Below are 21,915 nucleotides of genomic sequence, written 5' to 3'. Positions count from 1 at the left end.
GTTGTTGGTATCAAAAATCCAGTTATTGGTATCAAAAAATATTAAAATCATAACTGCATTTAATTATTCCTGCATGTACCTTTACTGTGTGCTGTAAGTTTACTTCTAATGTCAATCCAAGATGAAGTCAACTGATCCTGCATTTTTTGCAGTGATTAGAGATTTCAGTGCAGATTTTCTTTTGTGGAAAGTACTGTGAATTTAAGCATTCTATAACAAAATAATCAAACAAGAAGAAATCAGTGAACTGAAACCCTGCTAAGGGTAAGCTAATTTTTGAAAAAGACTTTTTCAAAAATTGAATGCCAATTCAGCAGCCCATATTCGTTAGCTGGTGCCTTTTGAAATCAGTTTTTGTATTTCATTCCCACAGCAAATGAAGACGGTAAATTAGTTCAATTGCAGATGAGAACTCAGAGCCCACAGGAAGCTGATTTGTTTGTCAGCATCCAGGAACTTACAGCATGAAGCACATCTCCCCCCACCAGCTTCTGTCATGGGGAAAGGAATACTGGGATGTGCGTGCCAGTTTGCTAGCCTGAAAAATGCCCTTCACTTCTGGGTGTCTCCCACTTTGCTTGTGTCAATTGTCTACAATTACTTCAAATTTCAATAATTTAAAGACAAATTGATGATATGCAAAACTGTGACATACCAAAGAGAGCTCATTCTTGCTCACTGAAGGTAGGAAATTCACTTCTCTTAGGTTTCAAAACGCAGAGAGAAAAGCTGCTTTGAAAAGAGGCTGTCACCCTAGGATGAAGGCATATGGCACATTTATTTTTTACCTGGTTGTCCACCTTATTGTCCCACAACTGTGGAAGAAGGGGAGCCCCTTTTCAAATCATGCTCTTAAGCCCAAAGTAAGCTCCCCCAACACTGTATAAGGAGTGCAGGAATGTGCTACTTACACTATCTTGGTGGATTTCAGGAAAAGATCTGTTGGGAGGGAAATGAAAAGATAGAGGGCATTTGGAAATGAGGGCACTTACATCTTCGTTTCACTTTTAATGGAAAGGTAATGGAAGGAACACCAAGTGCTAGTCATCTTTGACACCCTCATTATTAGGAGGTTTTTAAATTTTATTCTTGTGGCTCATATTCAACCTGACAAGTCATGTAGCGATTAAAAATTGGAATGCTGCAACAACAGTGTTAGAATTAGGATCAGTGACTGGTTTAACTCTCCCTGACAAGGAAAGCCTGGCAAATGACTCAGTTCCAGCCAGTAGGGAATCTTCAGCCTCACTGCGCACTACCAATGCATCCTGACATGTCTTGCCAAGACAGCCAACGTGGGCCAAGCAGATGCCCTCGGAAAGTTTTCTCTTCTTACCTTTCTTGCTCCTATGCTGTTCATCGTTGGACTCTGAACTAAATGTTAGGATGTGCTTAATGGGGGCTAGGTGCATTTTCTAGAACTTGAAAAAAGCCGGGAGGTAAGGAATTGGGCTTATGGAAGAGTTTTTTCTTCCTTAACCTTCTGGAAAAATAGAATTCTTGCAATGACTCAGCTACAAGTGTGCGAGGTTCAGAGCCCAGATTCAGATCCATTGAAGATTCTAGAAGGAATTACTGCGGAGCAATTGCATGATCACAGAGGACTGAAGCTTCCTGGGTTCTACAGCATTAGACAGCCTCAGTGATATATTCAGATAATGATTTTGGCTCCCCTGGTATCTCTCTCTCTCTTTCTCTCTAATAACGTGCTGCCCTTTCTGCTGTATGGTTGCAGGACAGACGTCTTTGACTGATGTGTTTAAGACATGGGTGGCTTAATAGCTGTGTTGTAATAATGACTGATTTTTGGTGTCCTGGGAGAACATCTCTCTTGGCACTTTGGATATAAAAAACAAGTGACATTTTGAAATAAACAAGGTCTACAGGTGGTAGAATTAGCACTCAATCTGTCATCCTGCATGCAAGGTAGAGCCACAGCCACCAGAGGATACAAAACAGAAAATATATTGAGGTAAGAGAATAAAATTAGGAGTTTATCATGAAGCAACTAAAATGCAAACCTTACTCTTCCTTTCTTCAAAGTTGTTGCAGTAACTGGACACATGCATTAAATGGTATTTCCTGGGCAGAAGGGCAAGGATGGGAACAGAGTTTGAGGAGCCACAGTGGAGATCTTGCATTCCCAGGCAAAATGAGGCTGGATTCCTTGGCAGTTCTCCTGGGGGCAGTTTGCAGCATCAGTTTTAGCAGGTGGGCAGTTTATTCACTTCCTTCATTTTCTTCACCTCGCACAAAGGCTGCAAGGGTTGGGTCTTGCCTTGAGGTTTGCATCCTTTCTGTGCCCCTTGGGAATGGATTTCTTTCCTTCCATGCCAGAAGCTGAGATTGGTGGTGAGATTTTAGCCAAATATAACACCAGAAATATCTATGGCTCTGCTGGTTAGAATATCTGAAAGCAAGTAAATAACCATGTTACTGAGGAAAAATACATGAGTGTTTTGAGAGTTATTTTATTCCATGTTCCTGGTTAGCAAAATTTATTTCTAGATGAGAAAATCCAAAATTTTAGTGAAGGACTTCAGTCCCTACTCAGACAAACTCATGAACCATTCCAGCGTAGACTTTATATATGCAATTGCAGATACAATCTGTCTCTGATAAAATGTTTTTGTATGATGGCAGAAGAGATACTAATCAGCTCTTGATTAATATTCATTGTATACATATATGTATTCAGGAAATTAAAAGGCATTTTCAGACAATAAGAGAGCATACAGCACAAAAGATATTCCCAAATAAATTGAAGCAAGCAGTGGTCAAGGCAATCTCTTGAATTCAGAGTTAGCAAAAGACCAGGCACTTCACTTTTTCATTTAGGCAAGAGGATTAAGAAAAACTGAGCTGATAGAATCTTGTGATCCCACCCACTTTGGGTGCATGTTTTCTAATTAATATGGAAATTTGATCAATTATCAAAATGCACTGGCTGATAGAGATGTGCCATTCATCTTCTTTTCAATCGCACATGTGCCTTGGAAGCAGGAGAAGTGTTTCCAGGTTCTGCACTAATTTTGACATTAAAATAATCATTAGTTTTTTAATTATTATTATTATTTTCACATTTAAGGCCATCATTATTAGTATTTTAAATGAGCCAGACCAAGCTTGGTTTCGACAGGACTCTCCTGTCCTCTACCAAGATCATGCAAAATAGCACACACATAAACATATGCACAGAATTACATATAGGGAGATAGAGATATATGACATCAACATAGTTATCTTTAAGTATCCTGGCATTTGCAAAGGCTAATCATTTCATAGACCTATTTGCAGAATCAGCTACTTCTCTGTGAAGTCGCAATAATCATTAAAGTAAATGAAGAAATTTCCACTTCTCTTTCAGCAGGGAACAGAAATGCAGTACTCAACCCCAGCTCCCATTGGACCCAGTGGGACTCTCAGGAGGAGCTGCCCACCCCCAGGAGGGTGCTGGGCACACCCTGCCCTGCTCCTGCCACACGTCCCACACATGGCAGGCCCTCATTAGGAACACAGCTGAAATTGGATTGCTGGGCAAGGAGCACAGGGCAAAGAAAACATTTTCACCTTGCATGTGTTTGTGGTAGTCTACTAGATCAAGGGTCATTTGTTGATGTGTATGTTTTTCTAATCCCTTTTTTCAAAGACCTTAAGAATTGGATGTGGAAAGACACAGGGGAGCACTGCAAGGATAACTGTAAGAGACAGAGACAAATTAGTGAGCCAAAGTCCAGAAAATGGGTGCTGCTGAGGCAAATTAAGAGGAAAAATGTCAAACCATAAAGATGTAAATGAATGCTGAATGTTTATAGGGACACTTTCGGCCAAAATTTTAAACAGTAACTAGGGAGACCATAACACCCACTGTCACACTAACATGAGAGAACTAGAGCACGTGAGATGGCTGGTTATGGTGTTCTGTTGTCCTAATCCCTCTCAGACTGGTTACAGACCCAGTTAAGAAAGTCTGAGCTCATACAAATCAACAGCTCAGATGGCAAAGGCCAGCCCTAATGCAGTAGGAAAGCAGACTGGGAAAAGCCACTGTTAATTTGCTGCCTTCAGTGACAGGAATCTGCTGGTTCCCACCAGCCAGGCCCCAGAAGCTCAGCCTGCTGAAAAAGTAGGTGAGCAAAACAGCCATCACATTGAAAACTGGGAGACACAGCCTGAAATGAAGCAGATGGATGCTCAGAAAGCTCCACACAGGCTGAATTCAAAATACAACAGCTATCTTCTTCCTGTCATGTCATGTATTGCTTGGGAATGCCCTTCAAGTGAAAATTTGATGAAAGAGAGAAACAATAGAAGGCTTGAATGAAAATTTCATCTTTTTTGTTTATTTATATTTACTTAATTAAAGACTGTAGCTAACAAAAAGTGCTGTTGCAAGAGATAGGTATGTGCAAAACCCCAACTCAAGACCTTAGTGGACAAATGGATCTGACAAAGGCAGCAGGATTCAGATTAACCAGGCTCAGAACAAAACTGAGGAATCTGCCTTGCTGGTTTGAAGTAAGAAGGCTTCAGTAAATGACATTTTTCCATATTAGCCAGAAACCTACTCACTTTGTGTTTCCATAGTCAACTTCCACTTAAAAAACTCTCTGAAAATCTTAAAAGTCTAGTCCTGGGGAAAGATCTCAAAGCTGCTAAAAGTGATGGTGCACCCTGGCAGGGTGCTAGGGAATTATTCTAGAGCTCAAATTATTCATGTGATTAATGAAGATGGTTCACATCCATACTGTTCAATATAGGTCCCTACCTAGGACCTTCCTGCTGCAGAGGGTCTTTTACAGCGTAAGGTGAAGAGCAACAAGTAAATGCCAGATTTCTTTTTTTTTTTTTTTGGTATCAAAGACCATGCTGGGATCATTACAATGCTGTTTTCCATTATCAGTGTACAGTTATTTGGGATTGTTTTTAGTGTTTGTCCCATCTCCATGGGTGAGCAAGAGCAAGCGTAATCTTGTGTGTTTGCAAAATACAGTGAGTTTATACTCAGCTGTTGCCAGAGTTTATTCTGTGTGGACAGAGTAGGAATGAGAGGAACAGAAGCCATCTCTTTCTGTCCTTTTAATTTAATTTCTTTTGTTAAGAAAATACTTTTGTCATCAATGAATTTCAGTAGGGATTTATCACCAAGCACAGTAGTTGAATTGTGGTGGGTGAAATTCTGACTGTCTTGATATCAAACAAGAATTACAAATAGCATGTAATAGTTTTATCTAAATTGGAAGAAAGGATTATAAAATTCCTTTAGCAATAACTAGGGGGCTTACGCTTTTTAAATTTCATATATCAGTTTGAATCTCCAGAATTAATGGGAGCATGTTGGAAAGAAACCTCAAATTAGATTACATTGTTTATTTTTGGATAACTCAAAGATTATTTTTCTATCTCACATTCACCAATGAAGAAAGAGTTAAATATAACTTTGGAAGGTATTTTAGTCATAACAGTAATCTCTTTATATATCAGTGGGTCAATAGTTCAGTAAAAAAAGGAACTATAACTTGAATAGACACTAATTAAAAGAATCAATTCTTATCCTACTACATATGTCCAGTCATATTAACACATTTCTAGATTTCTTACTCAGTGGACTAGTCAAGATTAAAGGATTTGCTAATATGGATGAACTGAGTATGCTTCCAAACTGACTGAGCAGATTTGTGAACAAATTAGTTCATTTAAAATTGACAGTGAAAGATTGATTTTGCACAGAATGAGTTACCTAAGGTATTCATCATTTCCTCTGCTTCCATGCACAAGACAGAGATCTGCTTCTTTTTCTTTCTGATTGTAATAGGACTGCTTACTGAGCACCTTTATTTTACAGCCATGATTGCAGCCTGTCATTCTTTTAATTTAGACATATTTTAGCCTCCACAGACCTTCAGAAATAACTTCCTTAAAAGCCTCAGTCTAATGACTCATTACATGAGTTGCTCAATTCATCCACAGTACTTTAAATTATAATGCAAGGGGAAAAATTGCTAATTACACAGAAAAAGATCCAATTACTCCTGAGACCATTTGATTCATTATTCAGATTGTTTTGGGGGTGGGGGCAGGAGGAAGGGTGTCTCTAAACATGGGGTTATGTATCAATGTATTGTGAATGGCTCTTAGATGTCAGATTTACCATCAGTTATCATCATTCAGAGGTATCCAACATCTCTGTATTTTCCTCTACCAATCAAAATAGACTTTCCAGACAGTGATTCATGCATATGTGCCAGTATGCAGTTCTTAATATTTAGCCATTAAATGCCATTAGAAGAAAGCTATAACCAATCGTTTCTTAATACTGCTACATGCTATGTCACTCACAGAGCTGCCAGGAGGACATCTGTGACCACAAATGCCACAGGACATGACCCACAACTCACAAATCTCTGGAGAGAAGAGTTCCTCCACTGATGAAATGTTGGTGCTTGATTTTCTGCCAGTCCAGACAGTCTGTTTGTGATTTGCTCATGACCAGGTCCCCCCCATGGTTCAGTGTGATGTTTACTGCTGTATAGGAGATGAAATCAAAGGGAATGGCAAAGTTATCAATGTCATCCTCTTCAGAGCCAAAATTACTGAGACTTAACTTGTTTCAGCTACCACCATAAACCCCTTTGGACTCTACAGAGGTAGATCACATTCAGTCCAAACTTGTATTTTGCTTATGGGACATTCAGGGCTCCCTTACCAGGACTGTAATCTCCTCAAATCTGGCTCATGTTTAAAGCAGAAGAGAATTGAAATCAGCTAACTACATTCTGCTCCCTGTCTAACAGTCCTAGTTACTATATAATAAAATATTTTATATGTATGTGTGTTTTTAGTTTAGTTTGCCCAGATGTGAAATGAGATCAAATTTTGATCCGAAGAAGAACATTTGAATGTCATTGTCTGGGTGTTTTCATACCAAAATTAACAATACAAATGAAAGTGATTGTAATGTAGAAAATTTGATAAAATCCTACTCTTTTATCCTACTGCAGACTATTGTTTGCAGCTATACTAATGTGAGATGGAACAATTTTAGAGCTCTCAAAAATAACCATTTTTTTTCAAAAACTTACAGTCTGCTCAGTCATAGCTCCAGTTTTCTATAGACTTTACTAACTGATTGAGCACTGCTATTGTTCCCTGAAACATGTGTTCTTCCATAACAATTACTGTTTTGCAGTGTATCCATTTTAGTCATCATTAAACTCATCTTGCCTACAATGAGCCAAGCATTCCCATTTTTTGCAAGGTGTCACTTTCTAGTCCGCACTTTCATTTTGTGTCTAACTGTAATCAGCTCATTTTTTTCTCTTCCATTCATGCTTCTTACTTACTTAATTTCCTTTTATTTTACCTAAACACTTCAATACTAATTGCTATTTCTGATTGCAATACAGCTCTCCTTCCATTTTCTAAAATTTTGCAGAACTTCTCCTGACAAGAATGTTATGTTACTTATGATGAATTATGCAAGAGCAATAAAATGCAAAATATGTAAATGGCACACGATTGTTATCTCGCTATTAGAGTGAGACAGTAACAGAATTTGTAATGTCTATTAACAGGTTGTTCACATTTTTAATGCAGCAGAGAATGAGAGAAAAAAAATTCTCTGGACTTTGTTCTGCAGTTGCTGGTGAGAGCAAGACATAATGAAGACACTCTCTCCACCTTCAGTGATTTGTCTTTCACAGTTCAATTCTGCCATTTCACAAGCTTGCTGGCTCCAGGGTTATGTGTCCTGGCAAATTGTTGTCTGTCACTTGTTAATGTATTTCCTCACTTACCTGATTGACAAATTCCCTGCCTTGGCCATTGATTTGTGCAGATACACATGAATGTCTGATGAATTCAATCAAAGACCTCAACACTTTGGGGTAGTTTATCCTGTAGAGGTTTATCTTTAGTGCATTTTGAGAAGTAATCCATAGCTGTTGCCAAATATTTGTATGTGTCAGGGTCAGCAGTGAGAAAACAACTATCACCATTAATTTGTGCTACCTGTACAGTCCCTGTCCTGATGACCCTGACATGGTGCTCCACTGGATCTCATTGTCTACCTGCAGCCAAATCTGACAGCTAACAAGCAAGTTTTGCAGGAGAGTCTCCTGTTTGCTGAATTTAGCAGGACCAGAGACAGTCTCCCCAGGCTCCACAGTAACCCACAGACATAAGAACTGAAGCAGATGCTGAGCAGAGGGAGCCCATCCTTGTGTCCACCCCAGCAAGGGAAGGCTGTGGGTTTTGACCAGCCAGGGGTTTGTAGAAGCCCCTCAGTGGAGAAGGGCAGCAGTGGTGATGGGCACAAGTATTTCTGTGCCAGTCTGACACAGAGGCAGGTCCCCCTCATCTTGCCTGACAGATTGCTCAGCCAGACTGAACAGAGCTTAGTATGGGTTTCAGCTCTAAGATGAAAGTCAGTGCTCAGGAGCTGAGTCACAGGACGGGAGAGGATGGGAGAAACAGGAGAATAATTTAGCAATCCTGAGTCTCTCATGTGCTACACTTGTTTCCAAATTGCATCCAGTTTCTGTGTTAAGAAAGGGATCTCGATTCAAAAGCCAAATATTTCTGCATCTGCATGAGACTGAATTTTTATATCATCTTTCATTCAGGTCATGGGGAATATCAGTATGAGAATGTCAATGTATGAGAATCTGTGGGACTAGCACCAATTCAAACCAACTTAAATACTAGTCAATGCTGTTCCTGAACTATCAAATATGAATAAATATAAATAAGCCCTTCTAGCTCATTTTATTGCTAGGGAAGCCTCACTTCACAGACAGCAATGGTGATTTCTGCTAAAATAGCATTCCTTTTGGCATGCTATTTACTTTGAATCATTCTGCCTAGACAGTGACTCCCGGACTCCTTTGGAACCCTCAAAGTCATCACTTTTTTGGGTGAGTTCAGTCAAGCATTGCTGTAGCCTGGGTCAGCTCTGCCTCTGCACTGAAACAGCAGCTTTAGCAGGCCTTGAGCTCAGAACTGGGCAGATTTTATCCAGTCATAGCAAAGTCATATGGTGAGAAGCTTGAGTAATAAAGTTATCGCAGTAACACAGCACTGGCATTAGCCAGGATTTGCCTTTCTGCAACTATATCAAGCTCAAAATTAAAAACAATGTCACCTCAAAAGAGTCACCATTTTCCTGTTCTTCAGCCTGATTACTTTCCTTTCCCTTTTTTGCAGGTCAGCATCATGAAGAATTTCTGCTCTCTTCAGGAGGAGAGCCTGCAGCTTTCACATTTAAAAAGCTTCTCACTTCCATCGAAGAGATGGAGCAGGTTCTTACCTAAGCCTACTGCTGACAGATTTACTAGGTCTGAGGGAACAGAACAGGCTGTTAGAATAAAAAAATCAAGCCAGATTTTCTGATCTGATTAGACAGGAGGAAGAAACCCAGGAGCCTTAGCTTATTTGTTTGTTTTCTATTTAGAGTGATATTTATTTTTTATTCTCATAAAGCTAAAGGATTAATAGTGGGAATATTAACTGAAGCCAAGCATAGTGAGAGAGCAGATGCTTTGCAAGCCTCTCCATACAGCCTTGCCAATCCTTCACAGAGCAGCTCTGGGTTACCACACTTTTCTCCATTTTTGTGCCTCTTTTCAGCAACCAATGCTAGCCAGAAGGAAATGAATGATGGCTTTGTGATTTAAGGGAGTAATCAGAAATACTAAAACAAAGATTATTTGGCATATTTTTTTTCATCAACACAGGCAAGAATAAAAATTGTTTATTATGTGCGTGTGACTAGGCTGTAAAATGCACGCAATAAGAATATGAATAAGGATAATTTCAGGTTTTGATGATTTTTCAGAACTTCAGAATTCTCTCAGGCCTAGAGTGGGAGAAATTTTAAGGAGCAAGGATTTCAGAAGAGTTTATAAGCCAAAGTATGTTTTGAGTTATGCTTACAAACAAAGTGGTAGTTTGTACAAATAGTGTATTTTAAGGCCATTTTTCCTCTTTGCAAAGGACCCCAGAAGACAAATGCATGCAGATTAGCACACCCTGAAATAATATGCTGTAGCTGTAATAATTGCTACTAATTCCCATACTGGAAAGGAACAGAGTACAGGAACACAATCCTGTAAATTGGGTCCCACAATATCCGGAGGAGATCAAGGCCTAGAAAAAGGAACCAAAACTGGTGAAGGGGCTTGAAGGCAGGTCCTGTAGGGGGCTGCTGAGTCCACAGAGTTGGTCTAGTTTGGGGGAGGCTGAGAGGTGACCTCATGGCTCTCTACAGCTTCCTGAGCAGGGGAAGTCAAAACAGTGGTCCTTCCTGTGCCCACTGGACACCAGTGGGTGTTCAAAAACTCTGGAACCCCTGGCACCATCTGCAAGTCCTGTTTCTTATGGCTGATTCTCCTGACTCCAAGTGTTATGGACAGGGCAAGCTCTGCAGTGACCCTCACCTTCCCTTGGCCTTGCCCTGCCATCCAGGTGAAAATGCCTCACAGCCTCAGGCACCTCCCAGTGTTGGTGATTCTCCTCATTTCCCAGAGCCTCCTGCCCCTCTGGCCTTGTGGTCCTTCATGGCCAGGCAGTGATGCAGCTGCTGGGCACCCCTGTAAATTCATTCCTATGCTCAGGCTGGGCATTTAAGGTCATTTATACTCCAGATATTCATAAGATTGTGAGGATGCCAAAAGTGCAAGAAATTATTTGCTTCTCTTTATGCAAACTTTGAAGAGATGTAGAGAGCAGACAAGATTTCCTCACCATTTCTTGCAGTCACAACCAGAAGATCTAGCACTTAAGTCTTGTGTTGTCCCACGGATTTCATGTCCGTCATGGAAGAGTGAGGCATTAGAGGTATGATCTGGAGAGTGCCAGAAGGGGGAAGTGGCTATACAGATATTTCTGCAGACAATTTTTGCATAGTCTTCTTTTGTGCTACCCAGAAATTATTATTCAGTTGATACTTTTCATTTAATTTTAAGAAAAACATTGTCCCTCTTAAAAATAAAAATATAGCGTACTATTTTCTTAATACATTGCACTTGACTGACGAAGCACAGGTTTTTCCAGCTGAAGTTTCTGCTTTCAGTTTTAAATTTAAGTTACATTAAAGTTAAAAAAAAAACCTGTACAATATAAATCTGCTTGATATTGTTGCTCATAAGTAGCAAATGATGCCAAAACCATGTGAGCTGTACAACAGGAATAAAACCTCTGAAATGGATTTACGTAAATCTTAGAGTCAAATTATTGCACTATAAATATGCAATGCACATATTGTTGTGTTCATTTTTTTTTCAGTGAGGTTTTTCCATGTCAAGAAATCTCATCTAAAAATTTGGCTCAGTCCTGATCCTTTAAAATTCCACTAGCTCTTATAAATTAGCATTTTCATACTTCCTATTTATCACTATGCTTAGAATTGTTGCAGCATGATAGAAAGAATTATTTTTTGAAGACATAAGTAAGCCTGTTATCCACATGAATAAGGAAGATAATACGGTGAATCTCTCTGAAATGCACAGCCTTAGTGTACAATCAGTGTATTTCTTTCATGTTTATTCCTTTGTCACATATTCATTTGTGAGGGTTCCACAACATGTTCAGTACATGTCATGAACTGGTTTACCACAAGTTTATCCTTTCTGTGCATTTTATTTCATTGGTAAGGCAATCACTGCACATTGGCAGATTTTATGCATCTAATAACTTTATTCTCTTATCGAAAATTAATTTAATTGAATTTCAGACTGTTTTCACATAGGATTTGGATAAATGGAACCATAGGTTGCAACCTATGTGTCCCTTAGCAGGAATTAATGTAAGTTACTTCAATTGACATTTCATACACAATTACTGCTGTGCAATTTATCTGTTTGAGTGTTGCTTTTGACAATAGGAACAGTTTAGAGTATTAATGTTCCTGTTACTTGAGTATGCAGACAGTAGACTATAAAGGCACTGGACCACCACCTGCAACAAAGCTAAGCAAAACTGAACCTTAATAATCTTATTTAATCTTCTGGTGGTCCTTGAATCTTCTAAGTCAAAGATGTTTACCCCTTGGAGTTATGGATAGTCTCTCTTTGCAAGATCAATTTAACTCCTGTTTTGCCGGAAAATACAAAACACCAGAAGCCACCTTCAGTGACATTTACAGAATTCTACCATCTCCTGTTAGTGCTTGGGCTGCAGAGTGGCCTTTTTCTGTTTTCCCTTTGCATGTCCCTCCCTCTGCAGCATATCTGTGCAGGGATTTTAAAAAACTGCATCTATTTCATTTGGGTTATCTGCTGCTGCTTTTTATTTATTTTTTAATGAAGCTTTTATGAAATTCTATATTGTACATTTTTCTGCCTATTGCAATTCCAAGTGCATTTATTATTAAAGTTGAATAACTTACTAATGAAAAAAGACAAGAATTCAGCTGCAGGGTACTTGGTGTTTGGGATATTCAACTTGCATGGTTATCTTTAGATTTAACAACACATGCTCACACCCACACGCACACTTGCACACACAGACACAACACCCAGTCGACTATACCAGAACATAATTTTTAAATTTACCATTTTAGCAATAAATTTCTAAATTGCTTTTGGTATACCTCTCAGCTTCCCCTGGATACTTTATAAGTCAAGATTTAGTCATAAAGGTGATTTGCCAACATCAAAATCCTGTGAAAGTGAAGAGCTTTTCCTTCTCCGGTGTTGCACAAAAGTAACTAAGGACAGAATTTAGCCTCATGTGTCAAAGAAGGATTAGGCCTTCCGTGGATTTGGTTTTGATTAAAATCATCATTGTTTAGCTGTACAATATATTTATGAAGAAAAAACATGAAAGAAAAGAATATATTTTGAACATTAGGAAATTGAGGCAAATAAAAAGGTTAAAGAAAACTATTTCATAAAATGGCATGTAAACATGTGGAATACATTACCAAAGACAAGAGAGGTAACTTAGAACATATGTTTATGAATCAGTATGTTCAAAAGAGAACAAGATGAGTTTCTACACAAAGAGAGAATAGAGTGTGAGGAATGCAGGAAATTAGAGATGGGGGGGCAGGGGGAGGAAGCAGAAAGGTTGGTTTTATGAGGATTAGTAGCTTTTAAGAGAGCAAGGCTGTGAGCAGGTGGAGTTCCCACCCTAGTCTGAATGACAAATGCAAAGCTTGTACTTCAAACTCATATCCTTTTGCAAAGGGGTGAATGGGGTGGGGAGGAGAGTCTTCAGCAGCAGTTGAAAACTAGCAGCTAAATATAATGTTAAAATCTAAATATAAACTCCAGGTTGAGATCTTTAATGCTCCTGAGGTTTTACTGTCAGCATTGCTATCCCAGAACATTTTTGCTTCTTTTGAATGGGGTGCTTCTGCCCTTACTGTTTGATAAAATTAAGTCACAATCAAAAGGCAGAAGTCACTCAATGGCTTCACGGACAATAAAGACCTGATAATCAAAGACATTGGCTTACTATTCTCCCCTTTCTGCAGGAAAGTCAAAAGTAAGCCAGTCACTTTAAGTGTCCTCTTTTCTGCACAATCCTTTCAGGTCCCTGTCCAAAAGAGCTCTTCTATACACCCAGAGGAACACCTGGGTGTACATTTGGGGGCACATCATGTCTTGGCATCATCTTAGAGGTCAGACAGAATATTATGCTAGAAGCCATGAATCCAAAGCTGACCTAAATGCAGTCCAGAACGCACAAAAGATGCTTCTGAAAAGCTTCTCCTTGCCCTGATCATCTGGTTAAGTTTTGACTCTCAGGACTCTTTTCTAGAAAGGCCTACACAAGACACTGACTGCACCCCTGGCAGGCCAGTCTGCTTCCCAGAAGTTTCAGGTTCTGTGAGAAGGATCTGTTTTTCTTGATGAACATGATGTCAGCCATCACTATAGGTAGGAAGAGTGACCGAGTGTTCCTCTGCATTTGGGATGTGCATCTGCATTCTTTTACCCCCTTCTTTAGAAGTTCTATATGCTTTAATATTTTTCCATAATAAAGCCATTGTTTTTCTCTCTGATTGATTGTCTAGTCAAAATGCAATAAATGGGTATGTTTGTATTGCTGGCAACTTCATATCTTTGTGTTTCTTTGCTGGCATACATCCTAGATCAGTTTTGACCTGATTAAAACTTTTACCATTTCCTTTAAAAAGAAAACTTATGCTAAAGTGGGGAGGTTTTAATAAACCAATGTCAGATCTTTTTGTTCACTTCAAATCTTCTCTGAAAAGAAAAGAGCATTTTCACACGGCATTGATGCAAAATAAAGATTTTAAATTTCCTTGTAAAAAGAAAAGTAAGAAAATATGCAGAAAGCAAATTCATGGAGGGTAGGTTTATAATCAGGCAAATCTCTGGGTGAGTGACGTTCGCAGTATGTGTTCACTATCCTCTGTTCAGGCATCAGCCCAATATGGCATGTGAACATGTACATGGACTGACAGAAACACCAAAATACCATGGCGAGGATCACCAGGAAATTCTGCACTGTTGAGGAGTGATGCTGTTGAAAGGCATCGCCCTGTCTGCTCCTACACCAGGCTTAGCGTCTTTCAACATCAGTGACAGCAGAGGGCTTTCTCTGCAGATGGGGGAGGCCACACTCCCTCCCTCCCTCCATCCTTCCACCGCTGTGGTTGCTGTTTGCTGCCCTTCGTCTGCCTGGGCTGTATCAAGCCTCATAATAATGTCCTTGTACCTGTTAGTGACATCTAGGGGAAAAGCCCCCAGATAGGCTCTCTTCACTGTAAATTGTATGTGATGAAGTAGCATTGCCTTTATGCCTCCATTTTGTTGCAGGAGGTGGGATGCTCTACGAGTGGATGCTTTTGTTCAGTGGTGGTTTCCTGTGCTGTTAAGTGGCAGCAGATGGTCGCCCCGCAGTGAGATGAGCCCTGGCCATGGTCCTACTGGCAGGGGCAAGAGCACTCAGCTGTCCCTTGCATCCGAACTGGTTTTATCAGGAAAAGCTGGAGAACAAGATAAAGAATCAGATTTCACTAAAGGCTCCCCCATCCCCCCGCAGCATCTGTCAGGGCCTGCTGGCTAAAGCTCCACCACCCTGGGAGGCTTCAGACTCCGAGGGAGAGGGTGTGCTGGGCCGTGCCACGCTCACTCCTGCTCCCAACAATATGGTTCTTGCCTTATATTGCATTACTATGGATGCACAGTTTCCATGAAAGGGTTTTATTTTTTCTTGGCTGCCTGTCCTTGCAGGTCTCCCTTTGCTTTCCCTGAAGTGATATTTCAGACCTGTCTGTTACCATTTCATTTCTGACTTTCCACAATTCGCACTTTTCTCTCTCTGACTCTCGTGTTAGATTTATTCTATACCAAAGGTTCTCTTACATGAACATTAACAATGGTTGAGTTCAAGTTTGCTCTGTGCTGCTCTTCTGGGTACCTACTTTTATTCCCTGGCCTTATGTCCATTCTTTTATAGCATTCAATGTTAAAAGTTTTCTTATCCTTGCTACACACTTGGTTTCTGGCAGCCTCATTCTGGGCACTGTGTTGACACAACAAATTCTTTCCTCTGGCAGTCATATTCCTGATAACATTAGATCTAGAGCTTGCCATCTGACTGTGAGCTCAGCTCTTCCTGCTACACAATGCACTCCAGCAGGACATTGTGCAATACAAAACAAAATTTCCATGGCATTCTCCCAAGATGTGCTGCTGGTTTTCTCTTTGGCTTACAATGTAAAGCCCAAGCAAGTTCCCCTACCAGAAATATCACTAAATTGATCACTACTATATCATTATTGCAAAGTGATCAGTCAGAGTGACAGATGGCTAATTGGTAAGTGCAAGTGGTGCCCCCAACTGTTCCCTGGAAGAGTCTTGTTAGTAACCCCCTCCAATATCAAGAAAGATTGGATCCCCAAGGTGGGAATGAGTACAAGTTTAGAGGGGGTACATAATGTATTAAATCCCAGCATTTCATGGTGTTCTTTGCTGTGTCTCAGTCACCAATGTTTCCCTCAGCACTATTCAGAGCTGAGTGGTAAATGAAGCTGCCTGGCACCATCCTCTCCTTGTGCCAGGTAAACCCTTGTACCCCCCATTTATGCACAAACCACTCCCCCAGCCCCAGCATGTGCACTGGGAACACAGGCAAGTAAATACACCCCTGCTGCAAACTGAGACCTGACATTTTTGATGACAGCTTTTAACACAGCTCTTTGAATTTCATTTCCTGAGAAGGTTTCAGCCAGTGAAGCTGAGCTATTCATGCAAAACATATGCAAAAATGAGGCAAGCCCAACAGATGAAATCACTTCTCAAAACATGAACAAACTTTGGTGGAAAATGTTTGTTATTTTTCCCATGATAATTGAAATTTTGTGCCTGAAAAAACAGTATCTGCTTCTGAGCATGGACAGCCAAAGTGCAGATCAAAATGATGACCGCAAGAGGCTTTGCCCACCTCTCTTATTGTTCTTGTTTTTGGGGGGGTTTCTTCATGTTCAAAAAAGCAAGGCAAAGCTGTTATGCTTGTTTTTCTGGATGATATGCTCATTTTATTGGGAAGTTATTTGCACACCACTGTTTTCTGCAGCAAAAGTATTGAGCTAAACTAAAAAAAATTTTGGTTTTCAATATTTCTGTCCAAGTTCAGTCCATCAAATTTGAAAGTAAGAGCATGTTCCTGCGATATTTCACCATTTCTACTTGATCCTATTATGCAGATTTTCTTTGTTGGAGGGGATGGCTGGTTTTGGTACTGGGCTGTTAAAGGATTTTTCACAGTTGTGTGTTCAATCATTAATTTGTACAATCTAAAGAAGGATACATTGCTTTAATAGTGTGGGAGGAAATGGCACAGCAAGGTTTTTGTCTTCCAAAACATTCTTTCCTGGGTAACGCTGTCCTAGAACTATTGCACCTTCCCCAAAAGTAGTTCTGATTTAAAGAGGAAGGAGTGACTTAAATCTAGAGAAACTTCTTGGTCTGCACTGCAATTACATTTGCATAACATTGGCCCATTCTCTTCACACACTTTTTCTATCTAAATTTTCTATCTTATCACTTCAGTGTTGTAATTTTATCGGTTTCCAAATGAGTATAGAAAACAGCTAAAATCTTCCAGTAAAGTTTCAGCTTTGCAAACATGTCATTCATCACCTGACTGAGAGTGTTTCTGTAATCAAAATGATCAACATCTGCTACCTTTGCACTGCAGATATTTCCATTTTGCAACACAAATAATCTTCATTTATAGAGAGCAAATTAAATACATATATAAATAAATATAATAAATAATGCATCTATTATTTCAGTTTCCAGTCAATTCTGCTTTAATTTTTTTTTCTCAAGAAGTGATTGAACTGTATCACATCATTTTGATATAAACCTACACTTTAGATGCATCCAGTAACTGTGGTATCAACCACATGGAAAGGTCAGCTCCAAACACCAGTCAAGGTCACACCAACCTCCATGACTGAGGTGCCTTAAATTTGGCAGAACTCAGGAGCAATCTGACTTTTAATTTAAGCTCAGGGTAATCTATATTAGACACCCATCACCAGCTCTGAAGATTAAATATGTAGATTTAAAATGTTTAAGACTGGATAGGGGCAGAGGAATGTGAGTTTTGGAATCAGAAAGATGGAAATCTTATTCCCCACCCCACAATATTTGGTGCAAATATTTTTAGGCACCAAATTTTAGCAGTTCACAATATTTTCTCATAGAAAATTTTCTTGAGGAAAAAGTAAAGGAAGAGGGAACTTTTTTCTCTCGAAACCTAAATTACTTGTAGAAAGATATGATTTGAAGGAAAACTCAGTAAAGTTTGTTTTATCCTGCACCCCTAAAAGAGAGAAGCAAAGTCTACCGTAAAGCAGAGAAGCAGGAAAATAACTGTCAGACATTCTTTCAAAAGGCTCTTCAAAGGTTTTATAGACAGATGGATGAATAGACCTCTCTATAAATCTCTAGCCAGATTCAGATCAGTGCTTGTTACACTAGGTAGATGCACCTAACTCAGAAGAACTATTTCGGGTTATTTACTTTGAACAAAGAATCCCCACCAGTGAACTGGAGATAGTAAATTAGTAATTTCAGCTGCATTTACTGGCTCATCGGCAGCATACAAACCATAAAATGGGACTTGGGAAAACTAATACTTCTTCACCCCAAGGTGAATACACTGTGCTAATTACAGCTCCAGTTTTCCACCAACCATAAGCTTTTTTAGATTAATTGTTTCAGTGCAGTTAAGATTGCTGACTGTGGCCTTTAACAAGGGTGTGGGGACACTCGAATGCCTTGAGCACTATGCAACTTTCTCATCATTCAGATGCTATTGTAATAGTAGAAATCTCCCTGCTGCTGCTCTTTGCAGACAGTTCTTCCACATCCATGGGAGAGAATGTTCTCATCAGTGGAGGGGAAATTCTTCCTTCCCAGTCAGTGAGTTGATCAGCAATAACATCTTCCCAGTGCACTCCTCTCTCCCTTTCAGTGTGCTTCTGGTAAGGTTGTCCCATGCCATGACACAAAGGAGGCTGTGAATAATACTAACATTCAACAAGACTGTGGCTTACATGGCTGTGGTCTAGATGAGGTTCTGATAAACTCTCGATGAAATGTTGTGCTGTAGTGTCAAATTGTTGTGGTGTGTCCGCAGTATTTCTGTTCTAGGACATCTGTATTAAAACCTGCAGTGAGTGCCTGACAGTCTTCAGTCTTTCTTTCAGATTTCTGCTGAATTAATTTCAAGTACAGTGATTGCTGTATGGTAGGAAAGCACATCTCTTTAATCAATATAAAGATTGAACTGTTTTACTCAGCAGTCTGTGTTCTGCATTTGGGCAGAAAAATGTGGACATGCTCCTCCTAAACAATACCTACGCATGCCATGCTGGGGTGCTGACAGATGGACATTCTGTATTTACCAACTCCCCCCTGTGGTTTCTTTGCTGTTGGATGTGACATTCTTCAGATGTCTGTTTTATGAATGTCAAAGACCACATGGCTATTTTGCAGAGTGGAATTGTTTAAGCAAAATCTTGGCCTTGGTCCCTATTTTAGTTTTTATTTCCTAAGTTCTGCTACTGAGACCGGAGCAGGTCTTTCCAAAAATGAACATTCCCAGTCAGTGTGACACCTTTTAATTCCAATAACGAATAAACCTGGTTGTTTGCTCTGTTCCATACTTAATGTTTTCACCTGATCTAGTTTCTTAGCAGCAGTGCCACAACAGGAGCAGTATAGGATCTTACTTGATTTATCAAACTAATGAGTTAGTTTTATTGTAAGTGATTAAATGTGTTTTACTTTTTAAAGCACAGGAACTGAAAAGAAATGCATTGTTACAATCTGAAAATAACTAGAAAGATAAGTTCATTAACTTGCCTACACTTGTGCATCATAAAAACCTTGTTAAAAATTACTCCCTAGCCTGCTGTATTAGCTTCTTTATGAGGTAATTTCTCCATACAGTAATAAGATTTTTCTTTTACTCTCCAGTGCATATTAAACCCACTAATCTTCTTTTATAAACTATAGTTTCAGCCACTTTCTCAATTTACTCACTTTAAAGATATTCTCCTATTAATATTAAAGGTAGCAAGCACAGATACGAACTTTGCAAAACAGTCTTTCAGATTTATGGCACAATCATACCACTGCATTGCAATGGCACAAAAGGGACAAAGCAGTAACTGTCAAGTATGTCTCATGACAAACCAAACAATGTTTGTCCCCACAGAATTATTTTCCCATCACATTTATTATGCGAATGAACTATGGGGCGTGTTTTCCCCTCTCTGAGCATAAATACAAAGTCTGAATATTCAGTTCTCTGAGGTCTGCACAATTTGCATGGATGTGGTGGATTAAAGACCTGCTCCACCGGGGTGTTGCTGCAGTTTTACACCAGTATCCACGCCTCTGATTTAGAATGGATGCAGTCAGAGTCTTGCCAGAGAGGAACAGGTTCTAGGTCACCAATTCTGTTTTCAATAAAGCAGTGACCAAATTTCCCTTGAGCCATAGTGAAGTTGTTCAATTGGTTTAGTATTGGCTTGAAAATGGAAAATACAAATGGGCTATAAATTAACCTTTGCTTTTTCTCAGCTATAAAATAAGAGAAGACTTAAAATTTCAATAAATTATCTCTGTGCTGAGTACCAGTAATTTATTATTGTCCTGATTATTGTTAGCATTTTTATTGTCATTTGAAGTGTGGCCATCTCTTGTTATGGCTCAGGAAGCCCTGGGGTCAGAAGCTGTGCAATTGTTGAGCAACCAGTCAATCCATACAGTACTTAAGAATCATATTAAATTCAATCCTGTGTCCTGCAAAGTGTAAGAGTCAGTTTATCCATACTTCTTTTTCTTCTTTTTAACATTATCCAACCTATTTTGGTGTTCTAAGAGAGGCTTCTGAGACACTGGTGTAATTTCAATTATCACCTCAAATATCATCAGAATTGTTTCAACATAGAGGTTTAGGTAGACTACAGGCTATGCTGCACATCTGACACTCTAGAATAACCTGCAAGCACAGGTTCTTAATACTGGCATCATTCCAGTCATTAAGAGATACCTAACAATTAAACCATGTGAAATTATACTTAGAAAAAGATGTGACTAAGGTGATGCTCTCTCAGATAACACCAAGAAACATGTTCTTCGTTAGAGCTGCACCACTCACAAAGCCCCTCAGCATCAGGTAACTCAAGCAACGAGCCACCCATTAGTTGTAGGGCATATCCATTATGAAATGAGTCAGTGTAAGTGGTAACAAAGTGGGATGGAAATCTATAACCCTGTCTTTTTCTAAGCAGATTGTTGCTGTAGCAGTGCATGCATTTACAAATAGATATGAAGGCTCTTGCTGAGTTCTGTGGAGAAGCTGGTGGAAAACCAAGGGATATACAGGAGTTTTGTGCTCCTATTAGTAGGAAGATACAGATATTTTTGGTCTTACACAAATATGCAAATTTTGATTGCTGTAATTTCTGAGGTTAGAAAATTACATTTGGCTAACCAGATTTATATTTCTTCATAGTGTCATGCAGTGAATTTGAAGTCAAGATATCACAGAAATTCAGAGCTCTAGTATGCACCAAATATGCTTTTAATTCATTAACATCAACATCCCACCAAGTTCAGTGTAACCACTGCTTTGAGTCAGAGCTGACTGAAGAGTTGTGGTATAATAGCACAAGAGTAAGAATAAACCCTCTTGTCAGTGTAATGTTTATATAACATCTCTAGTATTTTGGAAGGGAAGAATGTCTCTCTGAAGTCCTGCCCTTTCCCAGAAAAAACTTCCATGGATAATCTTACACATTGAAAAAGTCGCTGGACTAATCCACAACATATTTGTTCAAAGTTCTCCTCTGGCAAAATTCACACAAATTACATCATCATAACAGGGCTGCTCTCTCTGAAAACAGAAGTGTATTTACAATTTTAGAGGACAATAAGTCTACTGAACACTACTGGAGAATTTTTTAGTGCAAAGTTTTATTTCTATTCTTTAGATTTTAAAATGCACCCTAGTAATTTGTTCATGCATTCAGTGTTGACTTGTTATAGAAAAACACACATGCAATCAGACTGGTGCAATTTGATACCTTACAGCTAAAAAATTGAAAAAAGTGACTTGTTGAAAACCATTGTTTAAAGATGTTCCCATGAAAGGAGGGCAGGGGGAGAATGAACACAAGCTTATGAAATGAACATTCAAGTGTTTGCAAAAAATGGAGAGCACATGTATTCATTATTTGATACTTTCTGAAAAAATATTGCCTATATTTAATTTCCAGTAATGTGCCATTTTTGATTATACACAACCAGACGGGCACCTTCCTTGTTTCCATGAACTACTCTTTAAGGAAGGGATATAAGTTCAGGAAAACTTACAAACATTTTTCATGACACTTGTTACATCACACTTCAGTAA

The 21,915-nt window shown here is 39.2% G+C and overlaps 1 long non-coding RNA gene across 1 annotated transcript in view; it reads right to left on the bottom strand.

Moving 5' to 3' along the window:
* Positions 1–1,043: 1,043 nt before the first annotated feature.
* The window catches only part of LOC102070302 (uncharacterized), a 50,851-nt gene continuing 29,979 nt past the window's right edge, over positions 1,044–21,915 (bottom strand). The window contains exon 3 of the long non-coding RNA XR_012581636.1: positions 1,044–2,410. This is a non-coding gene — a long non-coding RNA (uncharacterized LOC102070302). The remainder of the gene's footprint in view (positions 2,411–21,915) is intronic.

Source organism: Zonotrichia albicollis, chromosome 9, assembly GCF_047830755.1.
Source record: "Zonotrichia albicollis isolate bZonAlb1 chromosome 9, bZonAlb1.hap1, whole genome shotgun sequence".
NCBI classification, from domain to species: domain Eukaryota; kingdom Metazoa; phylum Chordata; class Aves; order Passeriformes; family Passerellidae; genus Zonotrichia; species Zonotrichia albicollis.
This window is presented reverse-complemented; position numbering and strand designations above follow the sequence as displayed.